The sequence below is a fragment of the Cryptomeria japonica genome, chromosome 7 (assembly GCF_030272615.1).
Source record: "Cryptomeria japonica chromosome 7, Sugi_1.0, whole genome shotgun sequence".
Taxonomy (NCBI): Eukaryota; Viridiplantae; Streptophyta; class Pinopsida; order Cupressales; family Cupressaceae; genus Cryptomeria; species Cryptomeria japonica.
Genome location: NC_081411.1, coordinates 584,978,504 through 585,004,369, shown reverse-complemented (window position 1 = coordinate 585,004,369; position 25,866 = coordinate 584,978,504).

The following is a 25,866-nucleotide window of genomic DNA, read 5'->3' as shown; positions in this document are numbered from 1 at the left end:
GTCCAATAAACCAATCTACCTCCAAGAAGAAAAGCTCCACTGGTAGTGCTTGTATTTAGGGTTTAAATCATCATAATTAATCATATTATAAGAGTGAATCACAAACTCTAATCTAATTAGAATTAATCCTAAATAACAATCGAATAATGCAAAGCCAATTGAATAATGAACAAATGAATCTAATTAAGACTCCCTCAATCGATTTGACAAAGCTTCCATTTCTCTTCTCCTTAGTTGTTGTAGAATTGGCTCTCAGGTATTGCACTGATTTCCTGCATAGATTAGACAACTACTTCAAAGAATGTGATTCTAGCTTGATTGAGAAAATGATGTTGTTTATATAAATTTTCAACACAGAAGGGGTGAGAAATAGAACTCAAGTCCTAATTGATAGACAACTGAAATTGATTGATATGTGAACTCATTTTGATTGATTTGTTAACAGGGTTGATTGAGGAGTCAACAAGATAGATTGACTAGTGAACTGAATAGATTAACTAGTAGGCTAAATAGACTAGTCAATTGACTGAGTTGATGAATCAGATGACTGAATTGATTGGACAGATAAGTGGATTGATTGATCAGTCAGAAAAGGTGATTTGGAGTGAAAAGGGATGATTGATGAGTTAACTGAATAGTCAACTGATTTGATCAATCAGTTTGATTTTCAACATGTGTTGTAGGATTTTGAAGTTGAATTTGATTTTCATTTTCAATTTGGATTTGAATTTGGTCATTCGAATGCTGAAATGCATATGAAATCAACTAAAATTCAAATTTGGTGAAATGTGAAATGAAATATGAAATGAGATGAAATGATATGAAATTTGAATTTGGGGAAATATGAAATGAAATTAGATGGAATTATTTGAAATTATAATTTGGGGAATTGGAGGAATTTAATTAATTAATTAAAATAATTTAAATGAAATTATTTAAACTTAGGAAATAGAATCAATTAAATAATAAAGATTATTTAACTAAGGAAAGGGTCGTAATTAATTAAATAATTGATATTTATTTAATAATTGAGATATGGTTAACTGATTAAAATGATTTGAGAATAGAAATAGAATAATTAGAAGTGTTGAAGGGTGATGATTAGAAGAAATAGTTAGTGTAATCAAATAATTAAATAATTACTTAATTAAATAGACGGATAATTAGTGTAGAATTAATGAGACATTTTTAGGTGCTAAATTTTTCCCTCTTTGAGACAATGTCGAGACAACGTTGTTTCAAAGAAAACAAAAAATTTATGCCCTAGTATGCCCTGACGATACTTAGGGTATGATGTCCCCTCGAGAGATTGTTTGTGCATTGAAGGCATGAATGATCTCTCGAAAGAAGAAGAATGTTAGATGAGAAATGGAAGAATGGTTAACTTGATGATAGGAATGAGTTTGATTATAGAAAAGAAATGGTTGAAGTGATTTGTAGATTGACTGAATGATAAGATAAAGATAAAATTGATCAGATTGATCTGATTGATCTAATAAAGATAAAGTTTGGTTTCAGGAAGGACACATCCTGTATAAGACAAAAATGATCAAAACATCTGGTTTGAGGAAGGATACATCCTATATAAGACTGATCTATCTAGTTTTAGGAAGGACTAATCCTATATAAGACAAATGATAGATCAAAATACGATGAATAATGCAGAATAATTGATTAATAGATAGAATAGTTGATATGAGAAAATGATAGAATTATAGATGAAAAGATTGGAATTAATTGATGAGAGAGATCATGTTAGAATGATTGGAAGAATTGAAAAGGTTGATTCAAGAAAATATTCTTGATGAGAGAATGATCTAAAGAGACAATCAATATGATGAGATCAGAAAAAAAATGAAATGATATGACTAATGATGAATAGTCTTCTTGTCTTTATTCATAGTGCAATACATTTTCATCATTGAGCCTTATTATGTAACAATGGAGCTTATTACACCAGGGTATGAGGAACCACGATGCATAGATATCTCATTGCAAAGAAACAAACACATAGCAAACAAGGAATGAACCCTCCATTATGGGAATTACGGTAGGGGTCGAGGTATGTGTGGCATTCGCAAGTTGAATGCTCCTATCACAGACACCCACTAGAGAAACTGCCCCCAAACTTCATTGGTTCAAACCATAAACAACAAACAAAGAAAAGGATCATGTCCATCACGGCTCCTCTAGTCACTTTTTGGACATCCTTAAGTAGCTAAAAGCAATGACCTTCGTCAATTTGAGAAAAAGAGTCAATCAAAATAGACAAAACTCAGCAGTTGGACTGACTATGCCTTTGCTTTGATATGTTTGATGTGATTTTGATAATGTCTGGTTTCAGAAGTTTTGGACCCCGTTTAAGACTGATATGTCTAGTTTTGAGTGTGCCAATTTTGTTTAAGACAAGATGTTGATCACATTGATAGTTTGATAGTGATTCAATAGATTAGACAGTTGATCAACTTGATTGCAGACGTTTTGACAAGATAGTTGTATCCTTTATTTAACTTTGTGTGAAGTGTTTGTTGGATATCTGCTAGGGTGTTTGATTCTTGCAAGACAATTTATTGCAAGTTTTTGATGTTTTTGGATTTTTAGTTTGTTTTTGAGTTTTTCGATGTTTAGTTTTTTTTGGCATTTTCTTAATATTTTTGCACTTTTTTGAGGATTGTATTTGAATGTTTTTGTTGTGATTTTGATGTTTTCTAATTTTTAATTTTTTTCTGGGCTTTTTTGAATGTTTTGGTATTTTTAATGGTTTTCAAATGTTTTGGGTATTGATGAAACATGACCTACCATTAATTGATAAAGATAAGACTAACTTGGACAAAATCTAGCAGTCATACTAATCTATGTCATTGTTTTGATTTGTGTGATCATTGGTAGGAATGTCTAGTTTCAAAGAGTGAGTACCACATATAAGACCGATCTGTCTGGTTTCGAGTATACCCTTCCTTGTATAAGACATGTTGATATTTGATAGAGTTTGATTGATTAACAAGACATATGATCAGATTGATTGTAGACTTTAAGAGTTTTCTTGTTGTTGATTTGATTTGATGGATGGCCCATGCTTTCTTGCTTTGAATTTTTTATTTTTTCATGACATTTTGTGATTTTTTTTAATTGATTTTTTTAGGATTTTTTTTTTTTTTTTTTTTGATTGATTTTTTAAGGACTTTATCTGAATGTTTTTGATTGATTTTTTTTAAGAATTTTTATGATTTTTAGAATTTTTATCAGTTATGCCCCCAGTATGCAGACCTATGATAACATCATGATTTAGGCGATGCGTATGGAGACAATGAATTTTTGATATGAGTTATGCTAATGCAGGATGCATGACAAAAATGCAGTTCCTATTCGAACAAGGATGAGTGTGTGTGTCTTTCATTCTGAAATGCACTAATTGAATTGAAAGTAGGAAACGTTTCAGAGATAGGAGTTCAATCCATTCTCAAAAAACCTTAGACCATCCAACCTAACACACTATGTAACCAAGGTTTTTTGAATGGAGGCGCAAGAAACTTCTCCATCAATTCTTGAAACTTTGATCTTCTTTTTCCCATGTGTGTTCATTTGAGTTCATTCTCTCTTATAACCATCAAAGACCCTTGGAATCCTATGTGGCTAGCTACGTGAGTTATTATGACTTCAAAAGAATCCTGGATAGAGCCTCATTGCCAGCAAGCTTTTAGGGCTCCGATGAAGTTATGCACTATAATCTCTCAAATATTGCTCCATTGCCAACATGCCTCCATAGCCCTGATGGAGTTATTCGCATGTTCCCAAAGTCAAGCTTTTTGTTGTACTTGTATGCATGATATTTCAGCTATATCTCTTTGCTCTTTTTGCTTTGCGATGGATATTGGCATAACACTATTTTCTTTTATTTTCTTGCCTTGACTTGTAGGTAGTGAAACCTACGTGGGTTTGATAATTACAGTGGCACTAAAGTAGAATTTTGGATTTTTCACTAGCCACATGATCAACTAGGTATCTGTAATGACTTAGAGCTATTGATTAATGTGTGATATATAGAAATTGATATATTTTGGGTAACAAGACTTGATAGTGAAACTATGACCAAGGATAAAGCTTAATCACAAGGTGACGTTGAAGATGATTGACTAAAGACCTCCTAAAGACTTCATGAACAAGTATCTAGGAAATGAGACAACCTTTGTTCCTTTCAGTGAAGACAAGTGAATGACTCAGACAATTATCATGTTTTTATTGATGCAATAATATGAGAAAGAAATAATGGTATGAAACTATATGTTGTGCAATGGTGACATGCAAGCAACTATGATGTACTCTGAAATGAAGATATGCAATGCAATAAAGAAATATGCAAATGCAGTACTAAAAATTGAAATGAACCCACCCTTAGATGTAATATCTTTTTAGGTGCATTTTGTTATTGAGTTGGTATGAACTTTGTGTAGATAATTCATTGGTCTTTGTTTGAAGAGTTGGATGAACCTGTCTTTTTCCATAGGATATTCAGCTAGGAGTCTTTCATGTATAGTTTCTGCTATAGACTCATTATTTTCAAACCAATTTAGCTGTGGTAAATCTTCTTGCCCCTAGTCTTTCAAGTGTGGGTGTATGAGGAAAATAGATTTTGGTTTCGAAGTTGTGACATGAGCAGGTGCTTTGTTTGTTTTTATTGATGCACTTGAAGAGTATGATGAAACCAAACAGGTGTCTATCTCATTAGCTAGTGTTATATTTGTTTTTGTCACCACATTGGCATTTGATGATGGTTCAAATACAATCATTGACAAGTTGTCTTGTGTAGTATGATTTGGATTGGTGATTTCATTGATAAGGGGTTCATGAACAACTTGTGTAGAGGCATTGGGATCACAAGGGAGACTAGGAGAAATGGTAGATTCATTTAGCGAGAGGAATTCTTATGAGAAATGGAGGATTATGACATGAAAATGACGGGATGGAGGGATCTTGACAAGATTCTGGAGAAATAATGAGATCTTGTTTAGGACATGAAGGTAAATGTATGCTTTGATCTTGGCTTGGAAAGAGATTATTAGGAAGGATAGAAGGTATGTCCTAATCTTTCTCGAGAGGTGGATGTTGGATGGGACTTGAAAGAACATCTTGCTCTGGAGAAATAAGGGTGTAATTATGAGTGGAATGGAAAAGGATGAGGGGATCATCATAAGATTCTTGATAGGTGGAGTCTTCATTAAAAACTGGGTAAGATGAAAAGGTTTATTCTTAATCTTGATTTATTTCATGATTGGTTTCTTCTGATTTTGGATTGTCCTCTTGACACAGAGGAGTTTTCATGGGAGATTTTTGGAAGGTTCCAACATTTTTGGCATGATGAGGAAGGATTTTGAATGAGATCCTCTGAATTGTGACTTGAATTAGATTGGATTTGTAGGATGGATAGCCCTTGGGAGATTGTGTTATTGGATAGAGATGACATGGATTGGTCTTGTGTGACTTTAGGGGATGATGAAATGGTGAATAGATATGGTTGATTTGGACTTTGGTTGAAAGGTATTTGATTTTGGTTGAAAAGAGTATGATTTTGGGTGAAAGATGTTTGATTTTGGTTGAACCAATTTTGATTTGGACTTTGGTTGAAAGGGGTTTGATTTTGGTTGAAAGAGTTTGAATGTTGGGTTGGTGTGAATTTTGATTTGGACTTTGGTTGAATGGGGTTTGATTTGGGTTGAAAGGGGTTTGATTTGGGTTGAAAGAAGTTTGATTTTGGTTGAAAGAGGTACTTTGAATGTTGGGTTGAAAGAAGGTTGACATGACTCTAATGTTGGTTGAACTGAGGTAGGAATGATTTTGTTGAAGCATGAAGGTTGGCATGTTTGAATGGTCTCACAAGGAGAAGAAGGTTTTCCTGATAATGATTCCCTCGTGGTTATCACTTCTCTCATCATTTTTCTAACTAGTCCCTATGGTTGTTAGGACTAGTCATGTTTATCGTTTGTTGTTGCAAAGTATTGATTTGTTGAGCTAAGATCTCTATGGATGGTGATGGAATAGGAATAGAATGGATGAATTCTTCACCTTCCCTACGAAATGCATAGCACCAATCCATGATGTTTGCTTGATTGGTTTGGACCTAAGATCACAACATGTAAGATGTTCTCTCCATTTCTAGAATGTTGCAAAAGTTTTATTGATTTGTTGATCTTGACAAGCTTGTTTGCTACAAGGTTTTGATCTTGTTGATATTGAAACTTGACTATGTTGAGGGGTTTGATCTTGATGATGTTGAAACTTGACTTTGTTGAGGGATTTGATCTTGTTGATGTTGTTGACTAAACTTGGTTGAGATTTCACTTTGTTTTTGGTATTTTCTAAAATGTTTGAATTTGGTAAAATCTAGCAAAGGACATAGCAGACACACCAAAAATAATAATAACATAGAAAGAATAGTTCTTTAAAGAAAATTTTCAAATTCTCATGAATGTTGAGATCTTTTTCAAGACCCCATTTTGTTTTCGATATATTTTGGCAATTCGATAGCACATCAAGAAGACTCTCCTAAGGTCAAAAGGTCACAAGTATTATCACAGCCCACAACTTGATACTCCATCAACTCAAACAACCCTGTCACACCTTGGGGTGCGCCCATTTTTTTTCTTTTTTCTGGAAATTAGACCAAAGAAGATCGCTCCTCAATTGGACCATTATCCTAGGAGATATATGGTGAGTGTCTTGGGGGCAGATTCTTCCCCACCCTTGCACTGTGATAATTCAAGTGTTTGGTTACTAACTTGGTTTGGCCTCTAGATCCTAAGGTTTTTAATCAGGCTTCCATTCGAGTGGTCACAATCAACAACATTTTACACTCTGTTGAGGGAGGTCTCCCAGTCTATAGAGGTTACACTCTACAAATTTTAATGTACCATATAGGCACTGAGGGAGGCATAATGCCATTGTGACAACATTTAACACTCGTCGCATATGATTTTTATCACATAAATATTTATTTATAGTGGCTTGGATTACTTGGCTTTAGTTGTTGCCACTTAGGTTGTTCCCCTCTCACCGGCCTTAATGATGCCCTAAGGGCAACTCGGGATGACAAACCTTCTAAAGGATGTAAGTACAAAAATTTACTAAAAGCATAAAAGAAGAGAGTCTAGTTTTCTGATCACCCATTGAAGGGGAGAGCATAATACCTATCCCTTTGAAGACACGAAAAACAAAGTTCTTTGTATCCTTCCATTGTAATGATTTTCTATTCTAAGTGGAGATGTTGCTCCACACGAGCATGGTGTTCATTTTTAACCTTCATAGCAATTTGTGAAAGAACAAGAAAGAATTTGATTTTGTTCTTTTTAAAAGCACCAAAAAAAGTTATCTACTCTAACCTTGTAGAGAAAATAACGTTAGTAGACACATGGTGGGCTATCCAACCTAATTTCCTTCCTTTTGTTACAAAAAATCTGCTTCAGTGTTTATCAATGATCTGCTATAAAATAAAACACTAAAAGAAGAGAATTTAAGAAAAATGAAAGAATAGAGAGGTTTTTTTTTAATTTTTTAATTTATTTTTTTTACATGAAGAACTTGCTAAAAATGGAAACCTATAAAAAATGAAACTTTCCAAAAATGGAAACCTGCAAAAAATGAAAAACTTTCTAGAAATGGAAACCTGTAAAAATGGAAACTTTCCAAAAACAGAAACCTACCAAAAATAGAAACCTACAAAATTGGAAACCTCCCAAAAATGGAAACTTTTCAGAAGTGGAAACTTGCCAAAAACATAAACTTTCCAAAAATAGAAACCTGCCAAAAATGGAAACTTTAAAAAAATGAAACTTATCAAAAATGGAAACTTTCTAGAAATGGAAACCTGCCAAAAATGGAAACCTACAAAAAATGGAAACCTGCTAAAAAATAAAAACTTTCCAAAAATAGAAACCTGCAAAAAATTGAAACTTTCTAGAAATGGAAACCTACCAAAAATGGAAATTTTCTAGAAAAGGAAACCTGCAAAAAATTGAAACCTTCTAGAAATGGAAACCTGCAAGCATACACAAAATTTCAAATTGTTGTTAGTTCATGTCAGGTTCACCAAATGTATTCAGGGTTAAAATCATCATAATTAATCGAATTATAATAGCGAATCACGAACTCTAATCTAATTAGAATTAATCCTAAATAACAATCGAATAATACAAAATCAATTGAATAATGAACAAATGAATCTAATTAAGACTCCCTCAATCGATTTGACAAAGCTTCCATTGCTCTTCTCCTTAGTTGTTGTAGAATTGGCTCTCAGGTATTGCACTGATTTCTTGCATAGATTAGACAACTATTTCAAAGACTGTGATTCTAGCTTGATTGAGAAAATGATGTTGTTTATATAATTTTTCAACACAGAAGGGGTGAGAAATAGAACTCAAGTCCTGATTGATAGAAAACTGAAATTGATTGATCCATTAACTCATTTTGATAGATCTGTTAACAGAGTTGATTGAGGAGTCAACAAGATAGATTGACTAGTGAACTGAATAGATTAACCAAAAGTTTGAATAGACTATTCAATTGACTGAGTTGATGAATTAGATGACTGAATTGATTGGAGAGATAAGTGAATTTATTGATCAGTCAAAAAAGGTGAAATGGAGTGAAAAGGGGTGATTGATGAGTTAACTGAGTTAACTGATTAGTCAACTAATTTGATCAATGATTTTGATTTTCAACATGTGTTGTAGGATTTTGAAGTTGAATGCGATTTTCATTTTCAATTTGGATTTGAATTTGGTCATTCAAATGCTGAAATGCACATGAAATTAACTGAAATTCAGATTTGGTGAAATGTGAAATGAAATATGAAATTAGATGAAATGATATGAAATTTGAATTTGGGGAAATATAAAATGAAATTAGATGGAATTATTTGAAATTATAATTTGGGGAATCGAAGGAATTTCATTAATTAATTTAAATAATTTAAATGAAATTATTTAAACTTAGGAAATAAAATTAATTAAATAATAAAGATTATTTAACTAAGGAAAATGTCATAATTAATTAAATAATTGATATTTAATTAATAATTGAGATATGGATAACTGATTAAAATGATTTGAGAATAGGTCCAAGGGGTTGAGCTTAACTGGTTAAAACACTGGGTTCTCACTGTGGAGACCCAAGTTCAATTCCCAATAGGGACATCTGAAGTGGAATTCTAAGTTGTGACTCTTGGCCTTCCATAGGATGGGGAAGGTCTTGGGGTCAATCTAATCAAACATAATAATAATAGTAATAATTTAAAGATATGTAATGGGGATGGGGCTCCCTACTGTGTCCCCAATGGTTCATAGCTCTAGTCAAAAACTATTCAGGCTTCGGTCAATTACCGATTAAAAAAAAAATGATTGGAGAATAGAAATAGAATAATTAGAAGTGTTGAAGGGAAATGATTAGAAGAAATAGTTAGCTTAATCAAATAATTAAAGAATTACTTAATTAAATAGAGGAATAATTAGTGTAGAAATAATGAGACATTTTTAGGTGTCTACAGTGTTTTTTCGGTCGTCAACGTTGCCTGCCCAATCTACATTAGTAAACACTTCCAAAGAAAAAAAATTAGTATAAGGATACCATAAGACATAATCCATTGTGCCTTTCAGATATTTGAATATCCTTTTCACCACTACCAAGTGAGTCTCCTTGGGATCCTTTTGAAATCTAGCAACCAATCCAACAATATGTGCAATATCAGGCCTACTGTGAACAATATAATGCAACTTATCAATCATGGACCTGTATTCTTTTTCATCAACAGAGGGTGAGTCATCCTGTTTAGACAATTTACAACCTTTCTCCATCGGAGTACTAACCAGTTTACAATCCTCCGTGCCAAATGTTTTCAACACTTCTTTTACATACTTACTCTAACAGATAAATATTTCACCATCCAATTGTTGGACCTGCAACCCAGTGAAAAACTTAATCTCACCAATAAGAGACATCACAAATTATTTCTTCATCTCCTCAGAAAAAGCCATACATAAATTATCATCACCTCCAAAAATAATATCATCTACAAATACTTCATCTATCAACACTCTATCTCCATCAGTTTTAAGATATATGTTACTTTCCTCACTGGTATGCTAGAATCCTATCTTGATCAGGTGTGCATGCAATCTTTCATACCATGCTCTTGGTGCTTGCTTCAATCCATATAGTTCCTTATGTAACTTGCAAGCCATATCTTTATCCTCAAACAAAGCAAATCCATTTGGTTGTTCTATGTACACTTCTTCCTCAAGGATGCCATTAAGAAAAGTAGATTTAGCATCCATCTGGTAGACCTTAAAGCCTTTAAATGTAGCATAAGAAAGTAACATTATTACTCCTTCCAATCTTGCCACCGGTGCAAATGTTTCTCCATAATCTTCTCCTTATTCTTGTGCATATCCTTTGCATACCAATCTTGCTTTATTCATCACAACCTTGCCTTCTTTATTCAACTTATTTCTAAAGACCCATTTAGTGCCAATCAAATTCTTATCTTCTAGTCTGGGAATAAGTGTCCATGTCTTGTTCTTCTCTATCTGATCTAGTTCCTCATTCATGGCATTAATCCAATCATCATCCTGCAATGCCTCTCTTACTGTTTTAGGCTCAATAGTTGAAATCAGACATGAGTTTTCTCTAATTTTCCTTCTTGTTTGTACACTAGTATTTTTATCTCCTATAATTTGTTCTTCTAAATGATTTAATCTAACATACCTTGGTATTACCAGTTCTGGTGTTGTGTTTTCTATTTCATGTTCTTCATTGCTTTCTTCATTTACCAGTTGAGCACCTATTTCTACATCTTCTTGCTCTTCATTCTTTTGTACTTCCGGTTCAATAAACACAAGTTTTTCTTCATCTTACTCAGGTTTAGATCTGTTGGTCTCATTAGATTTCTTAGAGAGTTCATTTACCTTCACATTTGCATTTGCAATGATCATTTTTGTTCTCTTGTTATAACATTTGAAAGTCTTACTCTTTGTAGAGTAACCAAGAAAAATACCTTCATCACACTTAGCATCAAACTTTCTAGTGAAACCATCATGTTTAATGAAACATTTACTCCTAATTTTTTTAAAGTAACTTACATTAGGAGTCTTGCCATGCATAATTCATAAGGTGTTTTGTTGTTACCTCTCTTGACAAGTACCCGGTTCAAAGTGTAAATAACAGTGCTAATTGCTTCTCTCCAAAAAAATTTCAGTACTTCACCTTGAATCAACACGGTTCTAGCAGCTTCAACAATTGTTCTATTCATTCTCTCTACTATCCCATTTTGTTATGGAGTTCTATGAGCTGACATCTACCTCTTGATTCCCTATTCATCATAGGACTTCACAAACTCATCAGAAGTAAATTCTCCTTCTCGGTCAAATCTCAAACATTTCAAATTCTTCCTAGTTTCTCTCTCAACTAAAGCTTTGAATGTTTTGAATTTACTAAATGCCTCACACTTTTCTCTTAGAAAAGTTACCCACATCATCTTGGAAAAATCATCAATGAAAATCATGAAATATCTATCACCATAATAGCTCAGTCCTCATAGGACCACAAAGATTAGTATGAACCAAATCTAGAATATTTTCTAAAGAGAAAGACTTACTCTTAAAAGATACAAAAGTCATCTTACCTATCTGACAGTCCTTACATAACACATTATCTTGTTTAACAAGCTAGGCAAACCTCTCACAATACTTGATTTACTAACCTTTATCAAATTGTCAAAATTTGCATGACAAAGCCTCTTGTGCCATAACCAATTGTCTTCAATCTTTGCCACCAATAAGCTATTCACATTAGTATTCAAATGAAAATGATTACCTCTTGTCTTCTTTCTAGTAGCAATCAATTCTCCATTACTTCCAATAATCTTGCACACTCCACTTTTAAATTCTAGAAGATATCCCTTATCATTTAATTGACCTAAACTCAAAAGGTTATGTTTTAATCCATTAGTCCAAAAGACATCATCTGCATTAATTTTTCCATTCAATGAAATAGATCCTTTACCTTTAACCATGCAAGGTGAGTTGTTACCAAACCTTACCACACCACCATCAAATTCTTCAAGAGATAAGAACTTGTTTCTATCACTGGTCATGTGGTGTGAGAAACCACTATCTATTATCCATTCATCACTGCTATCCATGTGAGACACCAATGCCTTTTCATCAATCAGATATTCCTTCATAGAAACAAACACTATCTCCTCATTATCATCTTCTTCTTATTCTTCATTAGTTACTCCATCATCAACTGCAACATAGCAATGTTTATTTCCTTTTCCTTTAAATTTCCAGAACTTTTCATTTTTATCACCGTCAAGACACTTTGCAACAATGTGTCCAATCTTATTGCAGGAAAAATACTTTAGAGGAAGTTTACCTTTGTACTTACCGGTGCCTCTAGGAAATATTTTAGCCAATAGTGCCTCAAGTTCTATCAGACGATCTTCGTCATCACCATCACCTCTGCTACCGCCATGACTAGACCTACAGTCATGAATATGACAAATATCCTTTCCTTTCTTCATAGATGTATCGGTTACAAAATCTTTACAAGAAGATTTAGATGGTTCTAAAATACTATTATCAAAGCTTTTTTAACTCAAATGTAGTCAACTTTTCAATAAGAGAATCAACAGTGACTTTATCTTTAGAAATAGATCTTAGTTCGTGAATTGCAGAAACTCTAATAGCATATTGTGGTAGGAGAGTTCTAAGCATTTTACTAACAACAACAACATGATCAATCTTACCTCCATCACTCTTAATACCACCTACAACTTATTTAATCCTTTGACCATATTGTGCAATGTTTTTACCATCAACCATTTTCATGTCCTCAAATTTGCCTCTTAAACTTTCTTATTTTTCTCTTTGCACATGTTCATCTCCTCCATAAATCAAGTCTAATTTCTCCCATACCTCAAATGCAGTTTCTAATCCATGAACATCTATATACTCAAAATCAAATAAAGTACTTACAATTGCTTCCAAGGCTTGAATGTTTTCTTGTTGTTCTTTAAGCTCATCCGTTTTCAAGGGGCTGGTAGTAGGAGAAACATACTTGTTTACCACATCATTCCAATAATGAGCATGCAATCCTTTGATGTATATCTTCATTTAGTCTTTCCATATCTAGTAGTTGTCCTTGGTAAACTTGGCACCCTCCTTCATCATCTTTCTTCAGGATCTTACCCTCAATCTATTAAGCTTTTTGCACACTGAGGACCAAGGCTCTGATACCAATTGTTTGATGAATACTAAGAGGGGGGGGTTGAATTAGTATGCCAAAAATCTTTGCACTAAAACACTTACACAGTCTAAAGATAAATTGGTAAAGCAGTCTGACCATCAAACTAGTTACCACACATACAAACCAAAATGCCAATAAAACATTCACCCACAAAAGCAATACAACCATAACACAAGATATTTGACATGGAAACCCAACTGGGAAAAACCATGGTGAGATGGAAATCACAAGTCACTATCTACAAAATAGAAACCAGACCGGTTAAGGTCTTAAAATGTTCTTCACCAGAACAGATCCTATTAGGAATCTCAATCTCTATTAGGAGATAAGTCCAATTAAAGACTACCTTGTTAGAGGATTTTAGATTCACATGTGTGAACCACCTTGTTAGAGGATTTTACAAAGGCTTTGAGGCCTACCCGATTAGGGGCTACTGACTTGTTAAAGATGTGAGTAATCAACAAGTTTTTGATCTATCTAATAGCACAAACTGCTTGGTTAGATCTAGTATTGCTCACAGCTAATGCATTCCAACATTACTTCAGTCTTCTCTATCTCTCTCTGAGTTACAACTCGATCTTCTTAGATAATATCTCTCTTCCAACAACCCAACATCCACCTTAAACCCCTGCTCAACCTTAACCCTTTTCACAACAACCTAAAACCCTAGACATGATGTCCTTTTAAAGGAATCTGATTTCATGTTGGTCCAATAGGATTTCTTTACAATTTCCTAGGTTCAATGAACCTAGACATGCTTAGTAACATGACATAGGAATCACCGTTAATGTGTCGGCACCGTCAAACAATCGGTGGATTGGTAACTCATCACAAAATGTCAGTTGGTAACTCATCATAGAGTATAACCGGTTCATACAAAATACTGATTGTTGGTTTGACAAAAATGAAGACAGGTAAGAATGTGTTGTGCCACTTTTCTCCCTCGTACCGCTTGTGATCTATGAACCGCTTGGGGTCGACATGCCGCTTCAGACTAGGAAACACATTCTACAAAATCACTACTAGTCTAAAGACTAGAATACAACATACTGGTTGGAACAAATACAGGTTGAGCATGAGCTCATACATATAAAGGGGATCTCAATACAAGTGTGTGTCCATCAATGACAATCACAACATAAGCATCAAAAATTCCAACAATCTCCCCCTTTGGCATTGATGGCAACACTTAGGAAAATAAAATTTTGACATCTAAGTGTTTTACAACAAAAACTTGCCATTTTCCATTAACAAAATTGCTCCCCCTAAGCATATACACTATCCCTTAATCAACAGAGTGTATAGCAATTTTGCATTCAGAGCATAATCATCAGAGCATATAGCATATATCACAGCATATATCAAAAATTCAAAATTTCAAAACCAAAAACCAAATATACTTCTCCGCCTTTGCCAACAATGACAAAGTACCGCTGAAAAACCTATTTCCATATATATATATATATATAAGAGTTTATGACAATAATGAATAATACTTGTCAAAAACTGCTTTATAGTCCTGCAAAAATTGTTTCATGGAAAGAGACCAGGACTCAAGTAGGGAGGTCACCACTTTCTTCTCTATCTACATTTGTGATACCTGTTCCTCCATGGCATCTATTGTGCTCAGTTCTTGTGTGACTGTCAGGGCATCCAGGTTCAGATAGCATTTCTGGAGAATTTGTAGTCATGGAAGTAATACTAGTTGAAGCTCCTGCAAATCCCTAGACCTTGTGCTGATCTCTTGCTCTATCTTGGCTGACTGGATCTAGAACCGGTGAACGGTTTGCCCATATGTTGCAAAGGAGTCATAAGAAGTCTTGAATGTGCTCAAGTAGGACTGTAAGTCTGTTTGAAGCTATTTCTTCTTGGCTAGCACATCATCACAGAATAGATCAGGTTGACAGATTTTGCTGAGTAGCAAGTTTCCCTCATCCAAGGCACTCCTTATGTCCTTTTGATCCTTTAGTAGTTCAGTCCTAAGCTTATTTAATTTCTTCACGAGAGCAACATTAAGAGCCTTTTGGTGCTCTTTCTTTACATTGGCCTCTATTGCTTCTTCTAGACCCTACACCTGATCATCCACTATAGTACACAGAAGTTTGAGTTGTGCTAGTGATGAATCAGTGTCAGGAAGATTAGTACTAGGGATTAAACCTGTAAGTGTGTCTACAGTTGCCTGAATGATGTCCTGTTCCTTTTTCCTGCGAATGATCTCAAGGTGCTCTTGAGCAACCTTGATGCTCTACATAAGCTCCAACTCACTTGTAGATTGGAGATCAATAGGACTAGAGAGATCAACTGGTGAGAGTTGACTTCCGGTTGCCTTCAGAGTCTCCACCAGTGAACTTTTTGCCGCTTCTCGTTCCTTGGCTTCTTCAGCTTTCTTCTTTTCTACTTCTCTTCTCTTCTCTTCTTCCTTGTCTTCCTCTGCCTTTTTCTTCTCCTCTACTCTCCTCTTCTACTCTTCATTTTCTTCTTCTTCCCTCTTCTTCTTCTCTTCTACTTCCTTTTTCTTCTTCTCTTCCTCTTTCTTTTTCTTCTTCTCTTCCTTTTCCTTCTTCTTCTCTTCCTCTTCCTTCTTCTTCTTCTCCTCTTTTTTCTTCTTCTTTTCTTCCTCTTCCTTCTTCCTCTTTTCTTCTTCTTCCTTCTTCTTCTTTTCTTCCTTGTCCTCTTCTTCTTTCTTCTTCCTTTCTTCTTCTTGCTTCTTCTTCTCTTCATCTTTTCTTTTCTCCTCTTCCTCTTTTCTCTTCTCTTCCTCTTTTTTCTGTTTCTCATCTTCATCCTTCTTCTTTTCCTCTTCCTATTCTTTTGCCACTTGCTATGTGTCCACAACTTGTTCACCACCCTGATCGGCCTATTGCCCCTGTTCAATTCCCTCAGAAGGTATGTCCTGAGTGACATCTTCTATATCCAGGGCATTAACATCTATGGTGTCAATTGGTTCCTCCACCAGGTTTCCTTCCTCATCAAAAACCTCATCTAGTTTGGAAATAACTGGTTCCTTTTCCGCTTGGAGGTTGGCCATTCGAGCTTTGTGAAAGCTGACAGCATGGGCCATCTATTGATGTGTATCCTTTTCTACATCATCAACTCTCCCCTCCAACAACCAAAGTCTTCTTCTCCTTGTGAAGAAGAGACCTTTATTTTGATCCAATACATCAAATAATTCTGAATTTGAGAGTTTGGGGAAGTACTGTGTAAAAACTTTCTCCCTAATCTCTTGTTCCTTTTCAATGGCAATGCGCCATTTGTTATCCAATGCTTTAAATAATGAATTCGGTGTCTAAGATTTAATCTCTGATGGTGACCGGTCATTTTTACATAAATAAAGAATGATTTCCTGCAGTACTTCATCTTTTTCTTCACTATTGAATTCATCATAATAATCTATTAAATCATGAAGTAACTTTCTCCTAATATTCTTTACTGTTCTTTGATAATGTGTCAAAGGTTTGTAAGAGGAGATATCTATATTTACCAGTGTGGATGTTGTCGGTTCATTCTTCTTCATCTTCTTGGTCTGTCTAGCCTTCTTTGGTTGTTCATCAGACTTAGTTTCTTCAGAGTCTGGTTCATGTGCCTTAGTCTTCCTCTTTCTTTCAAAGACTTTTGCCGGTGTTACCTCCGGTTTCTTCTTTGCTGGTGACCGCTTGATCACTCTTGGAGTTGCAGTGGTAGCTGGTGCTGATGCTGTAGGCACTGCCTTAGCTTTCTTAGCTGCTGGTTCTTTTCCCTTCTTCACTAATGGCTCTTCAACCGATGCGATCCTCTCCAAGTAGGTTTTGGTTCTCTTATCCTTTGGATCAAGAGGCGAGGTAATAAGGGTTGAAGCATACCCTTCTAGCATGTCAAGCATGACCTCATAGCCCATAGGCTCCACTTCCTCCATTCTAGGCTCAATAGCCTTCATTAGACATTTGTCCACCTGAATAGTGAAACAAATGTCATCTTCATACTTCTTCACTATGTCACCTGAGATTCATACCCTCTGACTCATCTTTCTTCTAAACTCATCAAAGTATTTGTTCAATACCTCAGGGTAGCCGGTTCCAATGGCTTGCACACTTTCCTTTATCTACTTGGTTACCGGTTGGTCAGGGGACCACTAGACATCTCCTATCCCCAAAAAGTAGCCTTGGAAATAGAAAAACAACCCTACCAGTAGTTGTGCAAACTTAAATCTCAGTGAATTGTCCTTTTTGATTGCCTTAAGATTTAACAGGAGTTGCCTCTGCATACCAGTGCATATGTCAAATGATTTATCCTCTATAATCATCTAGTAAGCGGCATTTACCGCTACAGCAGATACAGAAATAATCCTGCTGACTAAGAATATTCTGTAGCCTATCACCATGCAGGCATATTTTACCAATTCATCCTTGATAGGATTAACTGTCATACCTTGTGGATCACTTGTCGAACCAGTGAGCTTGGTCATTTCCGTTTTGCTTACCATTCTCAGGGCTGGCACTTCCCCTATGTTGCAGAAACTGGTGACTGCATGAATTGCCTCAGGCGTGATATCATGCATTCTCTCCAGGTGCATCTTGTCACCATGGACTCTTCTCAAGATGATCCTAATGTGATCCTCTGTGAAGTCTTCCAGAAAACACACGACATTATGGAGTTTCTTCTTCTCTAAGATACTGAACTCCAGTTTGATCCTTTTTTCCTTTCCGCAAAATAGACCTAATTGAGTATGAATGGCTAAGGACCCTAGGTCTTCTATCTTGCAATCAATATAGTATGAAATTCCTTCTTCGACTATGACTCCAGCTGGAACTTGTGACAAAGCATTATACTTGGACTTCCTCTGAATGAAACTTTCTGACTCAATAGATGTGCTTGAACTGGTATGAGATGTGGAAGCCATTGTAGAGTATTTTGAGAAAATGAAAAATACCTTTCAAACGCGAAATTAGGGCTTCCTGATTATGCTTTACTTCGCTCTCCGTCGGATGCCAAATCACCACTTTGAGTTCTCCATTACTGCTTGCAAACTAGATTTGAATCTCTTTCAAAGCTCTCCAATTTCTTGAAATCTAAGCTCAAATCGCCTTTTCTTCGCTCTGCACTTGAAAACTTTTCTTCACTCAAAAACAGATAGTGAGAAATGATTTGAAAAATGCATTTATACGTCTCTCACCTACCATCATTAATGCTCCTATATTAGGGCGTAAACCCTAATTTTCCTTTTTACCATTTCCGATCTTCTACCAAGTGATAGGTGTAGCATACCAGTTAAGGTCTTTTATCAGTGTTAACCGGGGGTTCGAAAGCATTTTGCCATTTGCTCCCCCTAAGCCTTTGAGGCTTAGTTTGCCGGTTCTGATATTTCCAAACTAGGTGCAGAAACGGGTTCCTCTTCTAACATTGTTGGTTTCTTCTTCCATGTCTTCTTCATGTCTCCTTGAACTTTTTCAACATCTATTTCTCCTTCTTGAGTGACTGGTATATCGTTAGATATACTTTTTCTACTTCTGCAGAATCTTGCAATGTGACCTGGTTTGTTACAGTGATAGCAAACAAGTCCAGGTGCTCTCCAAGGTCCATTGTACATGTTTCCAATCTTCCTTTTGCATGTTGCAGTAGTGTGACCATGACCATGACAGATCATACAACTTTCTCTCCATACGGTTGCCGCTTGATGACCATCACTTCTTGACTGATGATTGAAGTCATTAAACCGGTTGTGGTTCCAGTTCATAAAAGATTCAGGACTAGTTCCTTGGGTCCTCTGAGGATATCTTCCAATGTTATCCACTATAGACCTGCATTCAAATTCTCTATGCCCAAACTTGTTGCATGCATAACAATGACCATTGAACTTATTGAATCTAGATACATTGTTGATAAAATAAGGAAAATTATTGTAGGCTTTTCTCCTCCATACATTGGCAGTGTGTCATTCTTTAAGACAGTTAAAGCAAACGGGTTTGAATTTTTGCTTACCTTTTCCTTTGAGTGTCAATTGCTTCTTTGATGCTTCAGCACTTGTTCCTAAGGATTCTCCTTCCTCATGTCCAGAAAAACCAAGACCATTGGTATTCTTCGCCGGTCTAGATGACTCAAGCTTTTGCTCTAGCTTGAGTGTACTTTTGCCAAACTTAGCAAGTATTTCCTTTGACTCAAAGAGTTCTTTGAAAATAGCAGTGTTTGTCTCCATAAGACTTGGATTTTCAGAGATGGCAATGTTCAGTTCTCCTTGCATGTCTTCTTTTTCCATTCTACTCTCATGAAGGCAAGTAGTTAGTGCACTAATCTCATGTTTCAGCTTGAAGATCTCATGATCTCTGTCTTTTACCAGATCTTCACCTTTTCTCCGATTCTCAAGCTCTTGATTGAACCGAATAGTCAGTCCTTCCAACTCCTTTCTCAGATTGGAGTTTGAATCATTCAGCTTATTCACTTCAGCAATCATAGCTTCCATGTTAGCTTCATCTTCAGAACTACTTTCAGATAGTTCCATCAGCCTTTCTGCATGTTGTCTTCTTTTTGCTTGAGATGCCTTGTATTTGACCATAAGATCATCATAGGCTTGCTTAGACTTAGTGAGCCGTTGAGTAAGTTCCCTCAAGGTGTATTCCCCCATATCTCTTTCCAAGTGGTTAATCTTACAGAAAGGTTGGCTTTGATACCAATTGATGAATACTAAGAGGGGGGGGTGAATTAGTATGCCAAAAATATTTGCACTAAAACACTTACACAGTCTAAAGATAAACCGGTAAAGCAGTCTAATAGTCAAACTGGTTACCACACATACAAACCAAAATGCGAATAAAACATTCACCCACAAAAGCAATACAACCATAACACAAGATATTTGATGTGGAAACCCAACTGGGAAAAACCACGGTGAGATGGAACTCACAAGTCACTATCTACAGAATAGAAACCAGACTAGTTAAGGTCAGACCGGTTAAGGTCTTACAATGTTCTTCACCAGAATAGATCCTGTTAGGAATCTCAATCTCTGTTAGGAGATAAGTCCAATTAAAGACTACCTTGGTAGAGGATTTTAGATTCACATGTGTGAACCACCTTGTTAGAGGATTTTACAAAGGCTTTGAGGCCTACCCGGTTAGGGGCTACTAACTTGTTAAAGATGTGAGTAATCAACAAGTTTTTGATCTATCTAATAGCACAAACTGCTTGGTTAGATCCAGTATTGCTCATAGCTAATGCATTCCATCATTACTTCAGTCTTCTCTATCTCTCTCTTAGTTACAACTCGATCTTCTCAGATAAGATCGGTCTTCCAACAACTCAACATCCACCTTAAACCCTAGCTCAACATTAACCCTTTTCGCAACAACCTAAAACCCTAAACATGATGTCCTTTTAAAGGAATTTGATTTCATGTCGGTCCAATAGGATTTCTTTATAATTTCCTAGGTTCAATGAACCTAGACATACTTAGTAACATGACATAGGAATCACCCTTAATGTGTCGGCACCATCAAACAATCGGTGGATTGGTAACTCATCACTGACAAAAATGAAGACTGGTAAGAATGTGTTGTGCCGCTTTGCTCCCTCATACCAATTGTGATCTGCGAACCGCTTAGGGTCGACATGCTTCTTTAGATCGGGAAACACATTCTGCAAAATCACTACTAGTCTAAAGACTAGAATACAACATACCAGTTGGAACAAATACCAGTTGAGCATGAGCTCATACATATAAAGGGGATCTCAATACAAGTGTGTGTCCATCAATGACAATCACAACATAAACATAAAAAATGCCAACATTGTTAATCTAAGAGGATCCAGTTAATACTTAGAGGGGGGGGGGGGGGGTGAATCAGTAATAACAACAAATTCAAATCTAAAACTCAACCTTATAAAACTTTCACCAAATCAAATAATATCCAACAACAAAACCATTTACCAGTACTGGTATCTGCTGATAGTCATCTGGTAATTTGATTTATCAAGTCTACACATTAAGTGTTCATAAACCATGCATTAATTGAAAATAAAAAGTAACAACACATAAAAACATTCACCATATGAACACCATGTTTTTCACGTGGAAACCCAAATAGGGAAAAACCACAGTGGGAATTGGTACCCACCAAAATTGTGCACTCTTTCGAAATGCGTCGTGTTAGGACCCTAGTACAATTATGGTGCAAGAGCACCCTTACAAGCTCTCCCTCCTTCTTTGTTTTGTTGATGTTATGCTTCTTATGAAGCCATTGTACATAAAATAATGAGCCATGTGCTCATAGGTCTTAGTTAGGGTCCTAGAGGAGATTATAGGGGTCATTAGTCAAGATTGTGATTTTCTTGAAAATGGAGGGTATGTGTGTCTTTGTGGTGTTTAGGGGTCCTTCATATCATGGTGGTGTCCTTAGGTTGGCCCAATGTGGGTTTAGGAGTCATGAAAAGCAACATTGAGAAAATTGCTCAAAAGTTGCATGACAACTTTTAAAAGTTGTCAAGCAACTTTTCCACCAGGAGGTCTAAATCCTTAGTTTGGCATGGACAACCTGAATATGGGCACACAAACTGAGGCAAAGGTGGTATAAGTATTTTCAAACCCTAATTGGATGGGTTGGATGTCAGAGATTGTACGGCTCCAGAAAACTGAATTGACTATGACTATTTTGTTGGTTACCAGTCAGTTTGAATGAAGCTACCAAGCAAGCTAATGGATTGATTTGTGTGCAAAACTATGTGAAATGTCTTCCATGGTGTAAATAATTCCAATGTGAGTGATTAGATTATCTTTTTATTTGCCGGTTGAGTGTGTTTGTAAATAATTTGTAAGTTGCAGTCCCACTGTCCAGTTTTGGACTGGTTTGTGCAAATAAAGTCTTAACTCCATTCCCCATTGTGGAGTCACCATGAAACCATGGGGAATGAGAGTGAAGACTCTATACTATAGTCCCATGCAAGAAGGGCTCTTAAAAATGTAGGGAGGCCGAACAAAGACCCACTCCTAGGCGAGACTGGACAGTGCCTGCCTAGGAGAGGTCAAATTACAGAGGTCTTGAAGAGCAAGGTTGGTCAGAGGAGAGTGCATACTTTGGAGGAGGTGTAGAGGAGTGAGTGAAGCATAATTGGTGTGAAGGAGGAGCCTCCACAAATCCAAAAAAGGTGGCTAAAATTCAAAAAACTCACTGTGACCCAGGCAGATCCTAAAAACCATCACAAAAACCCTTGAAAACCTTAAAATCCACCTAGGACAGTGTACGGACACTTGGAGGCCTAAAACCTAGAAAATACTTGAGTCCTTGCCAAATGAGTGGTAGTCCATTTTGGGAGATTGTGTTGTTTGTGCATCATTTGTGAGAGGGAGCCCTAAAGGACCGGGTAGGAGGCCTAGTTGGTCCTAATTCTTGTAGCCCTATTTGAAGGCAAAAACCCAAATTGGTGAAATCGGTAAGGGGTTGGAATCTTGAAACCTCTTGGGGGCACATGAATGGGTAGAAAAACTATGAAGTTGACCTGAAACAACCTTGCTAAGACCTTGGAAGGTATGGAACAAGCTTAGCCCTTATTAGCCATTGTAAGGGGTTTTGAGTCTCATGAGTAAGGTGAGACCTTAGGAGAAGCATTGCAACTCATTGGTGGGTGGATTGGGCAAGGTCAGGGGATTCCTCAGGCAAAGGAAGTCCTAGAGACCCTGGGGTGTGAGGAGAACACTAGGTGATCCAAGAGAAGGATCCAAGAGTATAGACTAGGCTAGTCTATCCCTAACCCCATCCCATCAGATTGGTATTAGAGCAAGTAAAAGACTTGTTGGACTGTGTATGTCTCTATATACTGGTGAATCAGTAGGGGAGAGCAGAATGGTTACTAATGTAGAGCTAGTTAGAGAAGTAGAAGAGCAAAAGGAGAAAAATAGACTCCTTGAAGAAGCTATGAGTGAGATAAGGGATAAACTATAGGAAGTGGTGGATCAGAGGACACAAGGACCTTGGGATGAAGACACCAAGGGTAAAGGAAAGAAATCTATAGACATAGATGATATTATCCCTGAACTAGATCCCTTTTTCAATGAAGAGCCATTTTTAAAGGCTATCAAGGCTTTGAACACCAAGGATTTTGAAGGATTGCCACATTTCAGTGGAAGAATGGACATAGACACTGTTGTGGAATGGATTGAGGGCATGGAAAACCACTTTGAGTGTGAAGGAGTGATAGAGGCTCAAAAGGTTAAATTTTCCAAATCAAGATTAAAGGGAGCAACTTTGACATGGTGGAAGTACCTGCAAGAAGAAAGAGTTAGTATGGGGAAGCTACCTATTGCAAATTGGAAAGCTATGGTGGGTAAGATTAAGGAGAACTACTTACCAGAGGATTATGAAGTCCAACTTCATAAGAAGAGATAGGGTTTGAAGAAAAAAGATCTTGATGTAACCTCCTACACTGAAGAATTTAAAAGCTATGTCTTAGATCTAAAGTTCAAGAAGATGAATCTATTAAGGTGGCTAGGTATCTAAGTGGCCTAAAGTGGAACATTCAAGAGGAGATAAGCCTATGGACTCCTACTACTATCCAAAAGTGTCATCAGCTTGCTGCCAAGGTAGAAGAGAGGAACAAAAGGAAAGGAGACTCTAATAGCAGGGGTAGAGGCAGAGGTAGAGACCAAATGAACCACCAAGGTGGTTATCAAAGCAAGACAAGTGAGCAAAGGAACCAAGGAGAAGCCAAGTTGATTGAACATGGTAGTGAAACCAACCTTAGAGGAGGCCATTCTAGAGGAAGAGGTACACAAGGTGGTCCAAGTAGGGGCAGAGGTACCGACAGAGGTAACTCCTACTTTGCAACTATGAAATGTTACAATTGTGGACAATTGGGACACCCGACATATAGATGCCTTAACAAGCCTACATCATCAAACAATGGAAAGAGGGTTGCCTATGCACATGAAGACTCTTCAAGCAGCAAGACACCTGAGGTGGACCATATTGAATCAGAGATTGGAGAAAATCTGATGTTCAATAGGGTCTTGATAAGACAGCCAGTCAAGAATGAACCTAAGCATAGGAGAGCATTTTTTAGGGTGAGATGCAAGATTCTTGGTAAAGTGTACAAGGTGATAGTTGACTTAGGCTCAACTGACAATATCATCTTAGAAGAGGTAGTTAGGAAGCTGAAACTCACAAGGATACCCTGCACTAACCCATACAAGGTGACATGGTTGAATCATGAGCAGAGTGTGCTAGTCAATAAATAGACTTGGGTAGAGTTTTCTATTGGAGGATACATGGATAAGATCCTTTGTGATGTGTTACCTATGGATGCATGTCACCTATTGCTAGGAAGACCTTGGCAATTTGATAGGAAGGTGATCTATGATGGAGAGGAGAACTCCATTTCCTTTAAGAAGGACAACAATACCTTCAAAATTCAGTCCTTGATAGAGAATGAAGAAGGAACTTCAAAGACACCTAGTGTCTTAATGGCTACTGGTAAAGAGTTTTTAAAGTTGCTACATGAAGAAGAGATAGTGAAGTGTGCCATCTTTGTGAAGCCTAAGGAGGAAGAAGACAAGTTGCAGGCAGAAGTACCCAAGGAGGTGAAGCAAATGTTGCAAGAGCATAAGGACATAGTGAGTGATGGAGCACCTGCAACACTCCCACCAAGAAGGTCTATAAGTCATCAAATAGACTATGTTCCCAGTGCATCCTTACCTAACAAGGCTGCATATAAGCTCACACCTGATCAAAATAAGGAGGTAGCAAGGCAAGTGTAGGAGCTATTGGAACAAGGATTGATTAAGAAGAGCATCAGCCCATGTGCAGTCCGGATAGTGCTAGCATCAAAGAAGGGAGGCAAGTGGAGACTTTGCACTGACTCAAGAGAAATCAATAGGATCACCATAAGGTATAGGTTTCCTATTCCTAGAATAGAGGATCTAATGGACTGTTTAGGAGGGGCTATGTATTTTACCAAGCTAGACCTTAAAAGTGGTTATCACCAGATTAGAATTAAGGAGGGTGATGAGTGGAAGACTTCTTTCAAAACCATAGAGGGATTGTATGAATGGCTTATGATGCCATTTGGACTCACCAATGCTCCAAGCACCTTCATGAGGTTGATGAATGAGGTGTTGAAGGATTTCACAGGCAGATTTGTGGTGGTGTACCGAGATGACATTCTCATCTATAGCAGAACCAAAGAAGAGCACCTTGAGCATTTGAGGTTAGTCTTAGAGAGGTTACATGAGGAGAAGCTATCCATCAACCTAGAGAAGTGTGACTTCTTGAAGCAAGAGCTAGTTTACTTAGGATTTGTGGTGTCTAAGGGAACCTTGAAGATGGATCCAAGCAAAGTGGAGGCAATCTTGAATTGGCTTGCACCTAAAACAGGGACTGAAGTTAGAAGTTTCCATGGATTAGTCCAATTCTATAGGAAGTTTGTGAGGAATTTCAGTGGTATATGTGCACCAGTCCTTGACACCATCAAAGGAGGCCTTAAAACTAAGTTTAAATGGACAGAGCAGGCTGACAAAGCATTTCAATTGTTGAAACAAGAAGTAGCCACAAAAACTATCCTTCTCCTACCTATGTTTGATAAGCTATTCATTTTGGAATGTGATGCAAG